The sequence below is a fragment of the Atta cephalotes genome, assembly GCF_000143395.1.
Source record: "Atta cephalotes unplaced genomic scaffold scaffold00022, whole genome shotgun sequence".
Classification (NCBI taxonomy): domain Eukaryota; kingdom Metazoa; phylum Arthropoda; class Insecta; order Hymenoptera; family Formicidae; genus Atta; species Atta cephalotes.
The window spans coordinates 2638523-2650968 of record NW_012130086.1 but is presented as its reverse complement, the minus strand read 5'-3'; positions in this window follow the sequence as shown (position 1 = coordinate 2650968).

The window sequence follows — 12446 nt, the reverse complement described above, 5'->3', positions numbered from 1 at the left end:
ACGCGCGCCGCGTCGCGTAACTTACCTACCGTACCGTACCAACTAATTAGTAGGTAAGGTTAGGTTACGGTACCGACGACGTTCGTTTCGTCGTGTGTCTCTCTCTCTCTCTCTCTCTCTCTCTCTCTCTCTCTCTCTCTATTTATCTATCTCTTTTAGTTTTCTTTTATGCCTTTAGCTCCTCTTTAGTCGTCGTTTGTGAAACTTACAGAATCCGAATGTCTGAAAATTCATCTTGAAGGAAGTCACAAGACGCTTCGTAACGATTTCTTTCTATACGTGCATATTTATGAAATAGACAAAATAGGTTCACGTGTAATAAAATCAAAACTTTCGATTTTTCAACTTTTTTGTCAGGAACAGAAAGTTATACCTAAATCTAATCTAAAAATAAAATACATTTAGTTCTGTGATTTTTGCAGTTTTCTAGAATAACCAATGATATAATTGTATGGTTAAGAGAAAGTACAATGTTACAATTTTTAGGAATTGGTCAACATAATTGCTATTGACTTTGCAATTTTCGAAGTTTATAACGCAATGTGATAATTTTCAAAGATCTTCATAGCCTGTTATACTGTTCAAGTTCAATTCTATTCAATGTATAAGTGATGTTAACAAATTGCAAGTCGCAGTTGGAGCTTCCAGACATCTCATAGGGATTAATCAGGAGAGATCATCCTGCATACCTGTCTAGTCCTTATCGACCCTTGTCCACCTTGTCTCATGCGCGCGAAGCTACAAAAGGGGGGTACGTTGGGACGCAAGGCGGGCAGGTTCATTCATGCCGGTACCGCAGAAGAAGAAGAATTATCTCGGTCGCTCCGTTATCTGCGGCAGTGTACGTGCGTGTGCATCGGGCCTAAAGGTAGTCACGCACCTCGAAAGAGATACCGCAATCTCGGACAGGGACCAAGCAAGAGAGAAAGAGAACGAGAAGGAGGAATAGAAAAAGAGATGGTAAAGCGACAGAGACAGAATGATTCTTCGCGTCGCGACTTCATCGTGGGGGTTGATGAATGACAGGCGGTCAGCCACGACCACGCTAAAGTTATCTGAGTAATCTGAGTAGGAGAGAGGTCCCACTGTCTTACGGTGGATTTTATTATGGCGCTCCTCACGGCAAGAGCGAGGTCAGCGAGGCAGTATGCGTCGCCTGTGCCGAGGCTTGAAAATAAGACTAAGATCAAGCTCGCGGTTGCATCAGAGATAGAGGAGAGGTCCCCAGCTACCCTACGCCGATGAACGTCTACGAACAATGTACAAGGGCGAACTTGGGAATTTCTGCCGTTCAACATCTCAAGTCCTTGACCTACTATCGGCACATCATGATGCTTCACTGTGAATCGCATGTATTTGTAGCGACATCTTGCCACTCGTATTCACGACGGGCTTTTAGGGTATTTCACGAGATCGGTAACTCCGTACAAGGGAGTAAAAAAATATAACGCGCCGAAGAAGACGGCTTCATCCCCACGAATCCTTTTACCTCCCTTAGACTCCGTCGATAATAAAAGGGGCCCATCGTGAAGTAGATTCTACGCGAACTTTGGAAGGTTCCGCTCGCGATCTTTTTTGTTATCGACTGAATTTTCATCCTTCTATTAATCAATATTATTATTAATAATTTTCAAATTTTTAATAATAATTCTGCAATTTATATATTGTAAATTTGCGTGATATAATTTATGTTTAGAAAATGACAATTCCTAAAAAAAAAATGACATTTCCTAAATTAACAGCTCGCATTTAATTCAATCAAGAGCCGATTCTGCAGGAACACAAATTATTAATGAAAATTTAAAATTTTACAGAATTACATAGAAATTATATTTAAAATAAAAAAAAATAAGATAGAAAGACAGAATAAATGGATAAGATTAACCAGAGATCTCGTGTACCGGTCAAAGTTATCGAAAAGTCATCGAACGGTGTGCTGGTCGACTTTTCAAAAGGTCAGACGGGTTTTCGTTGCCCGTTAGCTCAGCTAAGATGGAAGCAATTCAATGTATATCGACTTTAGATTTTAAGGGGATTATAAAATCGCGTTTAACTTATGGTCTTAATCGGTTTATTAAAATGTTTCTTCTCTTTATTTTTCTTTCCCTATGATACACACATATACATAAAACTTGCGCTAGAAAGGAATGAAGAACAATGTTAGTCTTAACCTTTGAAGAAGAACTGTTCTTCGTGGCCGCGCGGCGCGTGCCCGATCACGCGACGATAGAGAACAATTAATGAGAGATCCACCTGGACAAAAAGTGAGTCTCGTCGTGTTTAACCGGGGGCATTAGTTCCCCAAAATGATGATATTTCGCCGCGGGTAATTATATGTCATTAAAATTTCGTCTCACAAAACGATTCAGGCCCGAACTCGCGCCGGTGAGAATCCAGCCGGTCAACCGATTCGTCCCGTAATTGCCGTTGATGTGGGTTTCGATTGGGACTCCGAGACCCAAGACAAGAAAACGAGAGCGATGAAGTTAAGCGTGGTTTACAAACGATTATAAATAGAACGTTTTTTAAGTAATAATAATAGCATTGTTTAGAGGTGCGGCGAATGATAGGAAGTGTCAAGTATTTATTAGTATATTTATCAATATAGAAATCAATATAGAATATATAGAAATCTCTATATTTTATTAAAGCTATACTATTTTAATTTATATTATATTCAGACTAATTGTAACTATTTAGTTTTTATCGAAGATTTATATGAGCACATTTAAAAAAAATCAAGAAGCATTTAAAAAAACGAATAATTGACGAAAAACACCTTCATCGTCTGATGATAGCCGATTCACTTTTTGCACGCAGAACGACCTTGTTGGTGATGACGTCAACGAAGACACGAGTCTGTCGAGCATCCTGTGGTGGATTTGCTTGATGCCAAGCGAAGACGTGCAAAAAAGGCGCTGCGAAACAAGCAACGTTACAGCGATACGTGCGTCTACTTATAAAGAGACCGTACGCATAAAAAAAAAGAGTTAAAAACGGAGGAAAATCCCTGGAAAAACTGAACAACTTGCGTTACATTCCTTTTCGACCTTTCACTTCGATATTTATGATTTCTCAAGTCTTAAAGGGTGAACTTATGTTTCTCGTGATCTCCTCCTCTCCCCTCGAAACAACTGCAATTTTTAATCATGATATAAATATACGATGGAAATAATAGGGAATTCTGCAATAACCTGAATCCAAATACGATGAATGCTAAAGTCACGTTATCCTTTTCTTAAGTAGTTATTAAGAAAAAGATAATCTGACTTTAACATTTACCGTATTTGAATAAACGGTATTGCAAAATCTTCCTAATTGTTTTTTTATCTTAAATACGATAAAATAAAATAATCTCTAGAATAAATGTCCCAATTATACTGTGCCTATCCTTATTAGTGTGCTTTTCGATAAGTTATAAAGAAAACTAGCACAAATAAAAAAGAAAAACATTTTTTTTTTGTTAAGTTAAATTATTAATTACGATACCTCGAAAATAATATTTTATTTTTTGAATATTAAAGTATTTTAAATGAATATTAAATATTTTTCGAACTATATATAAGGAATTTATGTAAATCCGAGTAATACGTATCGCAAGGTTTTAACCTTGTCTCTATTAATGTGTCTTGTATTAGAGCTGAGAACATTGTGTTATGAGTACTTTGAAATAAGTATAATTAAAATAAAATTTATGTAATATTAATATAAACAATTTATTACCTGTTTTAGTAACTATGTATGTTAAAATGAGTCAAATGTGAAGGCACACAAATTGGGGCACATTAATAAGGCCATCGCTTAGAGAACTCAATAATAGAGAGAGATCAAAAACATGTTTTTTATTTTTGTCAAAAACATAAAGTATTAATTATTACATTTTTTTAGATTAAAGAAATATTATAAGAAGTAGTTGAAAAAAACCGATATTAATTGCAAGTAGATAAAAAATTAAAATTACAATATTTAATAATTAATTCAATAATAAACAAATTGGCTAAAAGGCACATTAATAGGGATAGTTACCCTATTTGTAATTTTTTTTTTTAATAATCTTAATAAAGAAATTATTCTTCATTATAAATTAAGTTCAATTTATTCTTTCGATTAACCTCTGTAATACAATATATTACAAAAGGATTATATCTATCAAATTTTTGTATGTGGTTATATGGATACAATGCTGATTTGAGAATAAAAGAAAAATTATCGTCTGTTCAAACTTATTAATTGAAGCTATCTTTATAATAAGCTATCTTTATAATAATTGCTTGCATGAATCGACAGCTTATAGTGGCACTCTCAAATCACAGTATTTTTTGCAGCGGCGGCAGTAAAAATATCCTTGAAGGCTTAAAGGTGAGTTAAACTGTACATTTAACTTTAAATGCCTCGTACGCAATCGCGCGAAGTTTCTATCATTTTCTCAAACACCTTCACGTACGCGCGCCCTGAGTCATGCTCAGGAGCTTGAGATACGCGGAAATAATAAGACGCACGTATCCACGGATCAGTTTTAGAATAGCGATTGAGATGGCGAATGGCCTTCCTATTAAGCCCTTTCCCGATAAGCAATTATTCAAATCGCTATTATTTGATATCGAGAAAGGAAACGCATTCCAGGGCGAGGTCGCGACCGACGATCGCCTCCGGAAAATCCGTAATGCGCTCTTGCAATAACTGTTCAGCAGTTATACTGACGGATGAATCTCGTTCACTTTCGTACCATCTAAAATCGATGGCAAGTATTGTTCATCTATTAAATGAACGTCTCGCATGGGATTGATCGAAACGAGAAAAAAAAAATCAATAACTGATGGCGCGTCGTATTGTCGTACGCTTACTATACGCTCCTCGACGCCGCCATTCACCGGATCTCTATGAATGAACAGGGACGAACGCACGACGGCGACTTTATACGCGGCGCGTTGCAACGTTGTAGCAAGTAAGCTGGCCGAGCGAGCGAAAGACGGAGAAAGAGATGAGAGTGCGGTAGGAAGGTAAGCGAGCGAAGAGGAAAAAGGAAGAGCAAAACGCGGATGGGAAAGGGGTGGGATGCAGGTAAAACGTATGCACATGTACACGCGAACGTGGCCGGTCTCGCATTGTGTTATTATTCAATAGCGATAGAGTAATTGATCTCGCGCGGCATTCATGTGTGTGCGGTACGTATGTATACGCGTGTATGCGAAACACACTCGTGCACACAAGCGCGGCTCTAGCCGCTGTCCGTGGCGGAAACGCGCGCGAAAGTATATTCGCAGGGCTGGGAGCGAGACGGAGAGGGAAAGTATCGTTTAATGACTTTGATATGGGAGGTAGGCACGTCCCTCCGTGTAATCTTCATTATTCACGCGATGTCTCGGCGCCCGCGAAGCACCGCCGAGTGGCCGATGCCTCGCGGTTGAACCAGCGGGAGAGATAGCAATCTCTCCGAACCGATATCTTGATCGATAAATGCCACTCTCTCGCTTCGGGATGAACTCGACTTTTTGTCAAGCAAATCAGCTATGCCCTCGAGTGGCCCCTTATTTGGACGTAGCGTATCTCGAATGCGACAGACATGGAAACAGCACGTCGGTATGAATCAACAATGAGTAGTCAATAATTGGTATAGAGTATTATATGGAGTCTATATAGAGTATATAATTATAGAGTTTCATTTTTCTTGTAGTATTATAAATACTTTTATTTTTAATTCTCTTTGGAGAAAATTTAGTTAACGTTGAATACAAGATCTAATCTATTGCTGCAATTTTGCAATGCTACTGGAACATTACAATGTTACTATAATATCGTTGGATATACACATATCTAGTTTGGTGTAAACTGTTCAATTTAATTTTCGATCGTGAAACATAGTCTTAAACGGAAATTGAAATTGACTATTTTTTTATACGGATTCGATAAAAGTGTTATATATGAATAAGGATGTATATCATCCTGTATTTGTCAGCCCGCATCTACGAGCACCTCCCATACTGAGTTCTCGTTCTTCCTCCGTCTCCTCTGCATTCTCGCCATACTACTCAGACACAACGCATTCCCGTAAGTATAATTCCTGGCTTGCTGTTTGTATGCGCATGTAAATGCACGGGTATTGTGTTTGCCGATGTCACGGCACCGTAGGAGAGACGCACGATGTTCCGATTCAAGATGTCGCGACGCGATCTGTTAGACACGCATCGTCTACATCGTTTAATCGCACTCGGTTCAGATAGTATATTATTATAATTGCAGAAATAAAATTGATGATTTCCTGGATACAAAAGACTGAAAAGGATCAAGTTTAGCATGTACGTTAGTCATTTAAAACAATTGATGCAATCTTGCAATGCTTGATATGACAAATGATAATATTATTTCAAAACGATAAATACAGTAATTGTTGTGCTTAAAGCAACCTGGAAGTTCTGTTATTCATCCAGAAACTACCTAGAGAGATAACACCAAAGAAAAGAATTCGTCGCACGTGGCATGAAAGAGAAAATGAGAGGCAAGTGCCGTAGTGTATTGTTCGACATCAAAAATACAGTGGATCGGAGAAACGGAATGGCGATCGCTTACCAAATATTCTGTTACCCGTGTAAACCGATGCAAATATCGCGATGGATCGAATTCCCCGCAAGACGATATCGCCTCTCGCCGCGCCGCAAGACCAACTTGCTGGGGCACCGGCTCTTGTGAAGCAGGCTTAACACCAGCCACGTTGCCAGCTGAACCATCCCGAGGCCCGACAACAGGAATGCCGTGTGTTAAAATGCCTCCGTGCCTGTGTGCTCAAATTCTATGTGTGCCTCGTGTGTGCGTCGTGTTCCGTGCGTGTGTGTGCGTGCGCGACGTAGGATGCGTAAAACGTGCGTCTGCGTTCGGTCTCTTTCGCTTTTATCTTTCCAAGTGCTCTCTCCTCTTCCTTCTTTTACTGCGTGTGTGCCTCGGGCCCAGCATCACCTGTCTTCCCTCTCCCCAGGCCCCATCTTTCCCTCTTCTCTTCTCCTTATCCCCCTGGACCTCTAGGACTTCTCTCTCTTTCTCTCTCTTTTTCTCTCGCTCTCTTTTTCTTTATCTCTTTCCTTCTTCGTGTCTTTCATTCTCGACTTCTTTCCTCAGTCCCCCGACTACATAAAAAAAGACCAAAAATATATCCTTGTACGCGCCACACGGATCTCCTAGAGGACTAGCCTTTAAATCCCGAATCCCTCGGTGAAGGCTTCTGATCCTCGCGCGACGTCTTCCCTCTTCCTCCGATAGTTTCAATCCAACAACTTTCGAACGCAGTCGATACCATGGCTTAGCTTGTCCCATCTTTTTTTTTCCTATTTCAGCATATGCTTAAAATAAAAGTACTCTATTCTACTTGCTGCGTGATATTTTTTATTGGAAGAAAAAGATATTTAGAAGGAAAAAGAAATATTTAAAAGGAATGAATATAATCCTGTTAATTAGTAAATATTTCTATTTGAAATAGAGTAGTCTTTCTAATATTGTTTCTTCGAATTGACGATTATTGAAGATTTTCATGGTCATGGTGAACAAAATGGATTATTGCTCGCTCGTGTGATTTCCACGTGGCACCGGCAGGCGCGTGCTTGCGTTTACGGCCGTTGCGGTTTTGCGGTTTTGCACACCAGGGCTCATCATTTCTCCGGTTGCTCGTTCCGTTCTTGCCTACTGTATGCACGTTGCAATACCTCTTGCGTTACGCGGGAAAGCGAGACGCGCGCCGTATACAGACGAACGGCACACCTGCATGCGGAGATTGTTAGCGGTCGGCGTGACGCTGGAAAGTACGGAAATAATTTGTAATAAGGACGATATTTGCGGTTGCGCACGCGTGGGATGCCCGCCTCTTCGCAGATACGAATCCGCGACTCGAGATCGCCTCGAAATGGTCCGCGAGTGGGCAACAGTTACGTTATACATAACGCACTCGAAGCTATCGTTGCAGCTGAAATGACTATGCGTCCCGGATTTCGTCCCTTACATTCTCACTTTCCCATATCACAGGTATTCTGGTTGAGTATCTTATCTATGAAAAAAAAATCTTTTACGTCGCTTAAGAAATGCGTCAAATTGTTCAATCATGATATTTCGACATAAAAAATAGATAATCAGACGACGAAGATGCGATTGTATGTCAATAGTCTTGCAGTTCGGTGACAAGAAGTTGACTCATTGTCATTATGTAATGTACGTAATTGCATCATAATTATAGCCAACGTCGAGTGAATCATATCCGAATTCCGCCATGCGAATGCATTTTTTTATCTTTAATGTATCGCACTTTTTACAATGACGTCTAGCTCACTGTCGCAATTAACGTAAGGAATACTTTCCGCATCGCGAATCTCAGTAATTACGAAGATCAGTTCGTTTAATTCGCTTTTTTTTTTTCGACTGCACACGTCGCGCTTATCCCTTCGGTTCGCGCCTATTTCTTCGGGGCTCTCAAAGTGAGGTACGAGCTAAACGTGTCCTGGGGATCTTGGGAAGAAAGGGTAAGGAGACCAGTGGATCCCACTTTTACTCTTCAATCTCCCTTCTGCATCTTTATAGGCAGTATCGAGACCAGCGTCCTTCATGCGCCATCTTCATTTTTATTTCGTATTAGACAAAATTAGACAAAAAATGTATTTCGTATGATAAATACTTCGAAATATGCATTTTTAATTCTAAATACACAATGGTTTTTAGATCTTTCAATACATACAATGAGTTGTTCTTGGCTCGATTTAATTTTCATCACTTTTACAAATACAGAAAAATTATTAAGTGATTTTTTACTTTAACATCTAAAAATTTTTGTAAGATTGCATATTTATAAACATGTATATAAATATTGTAGTTAATTACTTAATGCTTTTAATTTCAAAGAAAAGAAATACATAGAATACGAACCAGTGTGTGTTAAAGATCAGAGTTGATAAAAATCTTGTTTTAAATTATTTAATTAATTTTTTTGACATGTTTTAAACATGTTCTTTTATAATATTGTTTAAAGCGTGTATGAAGTATTAAAAACATGTTTAAAAAACACACAATAACCATCTTATTCTTAAAAAAAAAAAATATTATCTTTTGCCAATCCTACTAAAGATTCCAATCCTACTAAAGATTAAATCTGATATAAAAATAGCATCATGAAACACCTTATTATTCTATTCTGTATTCTGCGTACTCTTGTAACCCGCATATTACAACACGTTAAAAAAAAAAGGAGATTCACGCTCGATGTTATGCACTCTTCCGTGAGGGACGTCGGATCGTTCAAGCGGCTCGTGCGTTTCGACTAGCGCCGGTATCCCGTAACTTTCTGTTCCGAACAGATCCACGGCGGTGCGTTTCCACACTTATGCCCGTATAGTCGAGGAGAGAGAGGCCCTCGACCTCGGAACACTGTTACGTGTCAGGTACCATAGCTGTACGCGTGAATAAGTTATGGTCGGTCTGCCATATCCACGAGGCAGCACGCGTGCATCAACCACGGTGCCATGCTTCTCTTCTTCTCTCGTTCGGGAGAAGTCGTGCGGTTTCTAGTATCCGAAAGATGTTGAAAACCGCTATGTTTCATCGTGACTTCGTCACCATAACGTATAGTTATTATATTTATTTACCGTTATTTTTGCGACGGTATTCATTTCGTGAAACGCTGATCGTCAAAGAAATGAATATTTAACAAGCCTGCGAAATGATAAATGCAAGTGAATACATCATGTCTATCTCATATATAATAAGACAACAAAGATGATGGATTCTTTTGATTGAAATATTACGCAGTTTATCAAATTTTATTTTTTTCTAATTTTTTTACCGTATAAATAAAAACAGACAAAAATAATGATAGATTATATTCATAGTATTATGTAATATATACATGAAGTTGATTAAACATCGAGGTATATATACATGTATATATCCCGATGTCTAATATATATATATATATATATATATACTATGATTGATATTTAATATATTTTCCATAGAAAGTAGAGGAGTGATTGTTAGTGAAATGATAATGGAACAGGGAAGAACAGGGAAGAAAGTAGATGACACGAGGGTGTTCCAAGGACTCCCCATCGCGAACGGTGGCGCAAGTTATCTCTTTCGAATTCACGTCCAAGAGGGGGTGGGGCCCTACGTTTGCTCACTCACTCGCATTGTCCTCCGGGGCCCGCTCCCATCTTTTCCGTGGCAAGCCTTTGAGCTCCCGTATTCTGCGTAGCGTCACTTTATAATATTTACAGCCCTCCGCCAAATTCCTTCCGCGCCGTTTTATTTCGCTGACTGGAAGAGGAGGCGGTCGGTGCCGTTTGCCTCCCTCATCCATTCCTCCCCCTTCGGCGGATGGTTCCGTCGGGGCCCAGCGATCGCCTTTGCTTGATTTTCTCGTTTCTGGTCTGAGTTGTGGTTCGAGGGAAAGAAGGAAATAGACATGCTGAGCAAAAGGACTGAAGAACGAGAAGGAGAGTGAAAGAAAAAGAGAAAGAAAGGACGAACAGGAAAGAAGGAAAAAGAGATTACGTGGTGTGTGAGAGAAAGAGAGAAAGAGACAAAGGGTGTGCGTGCATCTTCTATTTGTTGGAAAGGGCCCTTTCGGTGGGGTCCCCCCCCAACTGCGGTCTCTCTTTATAAGCTCGATGGGGGCCCCCAATCGGACACATGAAAGCCAAAAAGCCGAAAGTTGTCGTTGATCTAGTGCTCCTCCGGCCGCTTAACTAGGGCTGATACCTTTGGATAAGGCGAGGGCCAGCGCTGAACCCATCGATGTTTCGATGCTCGGAGAGGATTGCCGCCGTCATCTATTATATCCGCCATCCACCCTTTATCGAGATTCTTAACGCGAGACTATCTCTTTCCATGATTCCGCCGGCGCGACGCGAGAGTAAATGTGTTTCTCGTCGTTGAAGATCAAGGATCGTCTCACGATTGGGACCGAAAAATGGAAATGGAATTTTTAGTTACTTTACGATTCACAAGCGTGGATCCAGTAAAATTTTATAATATTCTAATAATAAGATGAAAATGGTGCAATTTAATATTCTGCTGGCAACATGAATTTTAATTCTTCAGTAATAACAGTCTTCAAGAAACAGAGCAATTTCTTTATTGTATCGGATTGTATAAAGATCTTAAAAAAATTTGGTATACCTATTTCAAAGCATTAATAACAAATTTTTACTATCGAAGTCAAACTATATTATTCTCATTTGTTACCTATTTCAATTTGTATATGTATTATTGTTAAAATTTACAATCAAAATACTGATTACTGCTTGATAAAGATCCCAATAGTCAAGAGTTAAAGAATAATTAAAAAATAATGAACCCTATATTCGAGAATAGTATTGGCATTATTTAAATAGAGAACAGTTCTCTAATTGAGTGACGTTCTGTTAAATTAATGTTTGCTAATTTTAATGTTTTATGAAGAACTTTTCAATAGATATCTTTCTTTATTTCAGACGAAGGGACAATTGACACTTTTGAAAATAAATACCGGCGCAGATAGGTGAAAGTTGCGCAAGCTTGAGCAAGTTGCGTGTCTTCAGCGATAGTGTCTATTATATGCACGATGCAGCGTTAGGAGGACTCACGTTAGGAACAGAGTAACTCCTATCGTCACGGGTGGAGAAAGAATTTTTCTCGGATAGAGTCTTACTTTACAGACAGGCTGGGTTAAAGCGCGTATATACACGTAACATACGTGCGCGCCGTTTAAAACTTGGCAGCCAGTCGAGATTCAAAGGATCGTGTTGCAACGTTCTTCCTCAAGGTTTTTCGCACCGTGCGAGCGCGCTATAAAGGTGTCCCGTAGGCGTCGAGCGTTAAACGCATTCCACCTTAGAGGTTACGCATTGCGAAACCGCAACGCGTGAGTGTTGCGTCTCGTTAGCCGCGATTCGCGCGTCCTTGCCTCAAGTTCACATCGGTCACGACGCGCTGGCGGTGCTGATAAGGAAAAGAAGAAAAAGAAGAAAAAAAAGTCGTAGCTTCTCTTGAGAGATGAACGCACGACGATTAGCTATGGCATTATTATGATGACGTAGCAGTCGATCTGTGAGAAGATTAATTCTTTTGTATCTGAGTCTATTTATTCAACAAAACAGAAAGAGAGAAAAATCGAAACTATCAATTGTGTGTCCTTTCGGTGTATATATTTTAATTTTTTTGTGTCTAGATTGATTTAAATCCATTTCTATCCGTGACGCTTTCGAACTCTGACATTTTTGAGCTCATCTCTCGATAAGCTTCAAAAATTTTAGATCTTATGATTTACCTTGTGAAATATATATATATATATATATGTACAAAAATCTTTTTATTTGTATTATTCACGATCTAGTTTAACTTATTATTATTTAAAATTTTTTTATTTTAATATGCATACGCTTTACGTCTCACAGTCAGGCAATATATATCTTCTGACAGGACACTCACGGAATTTC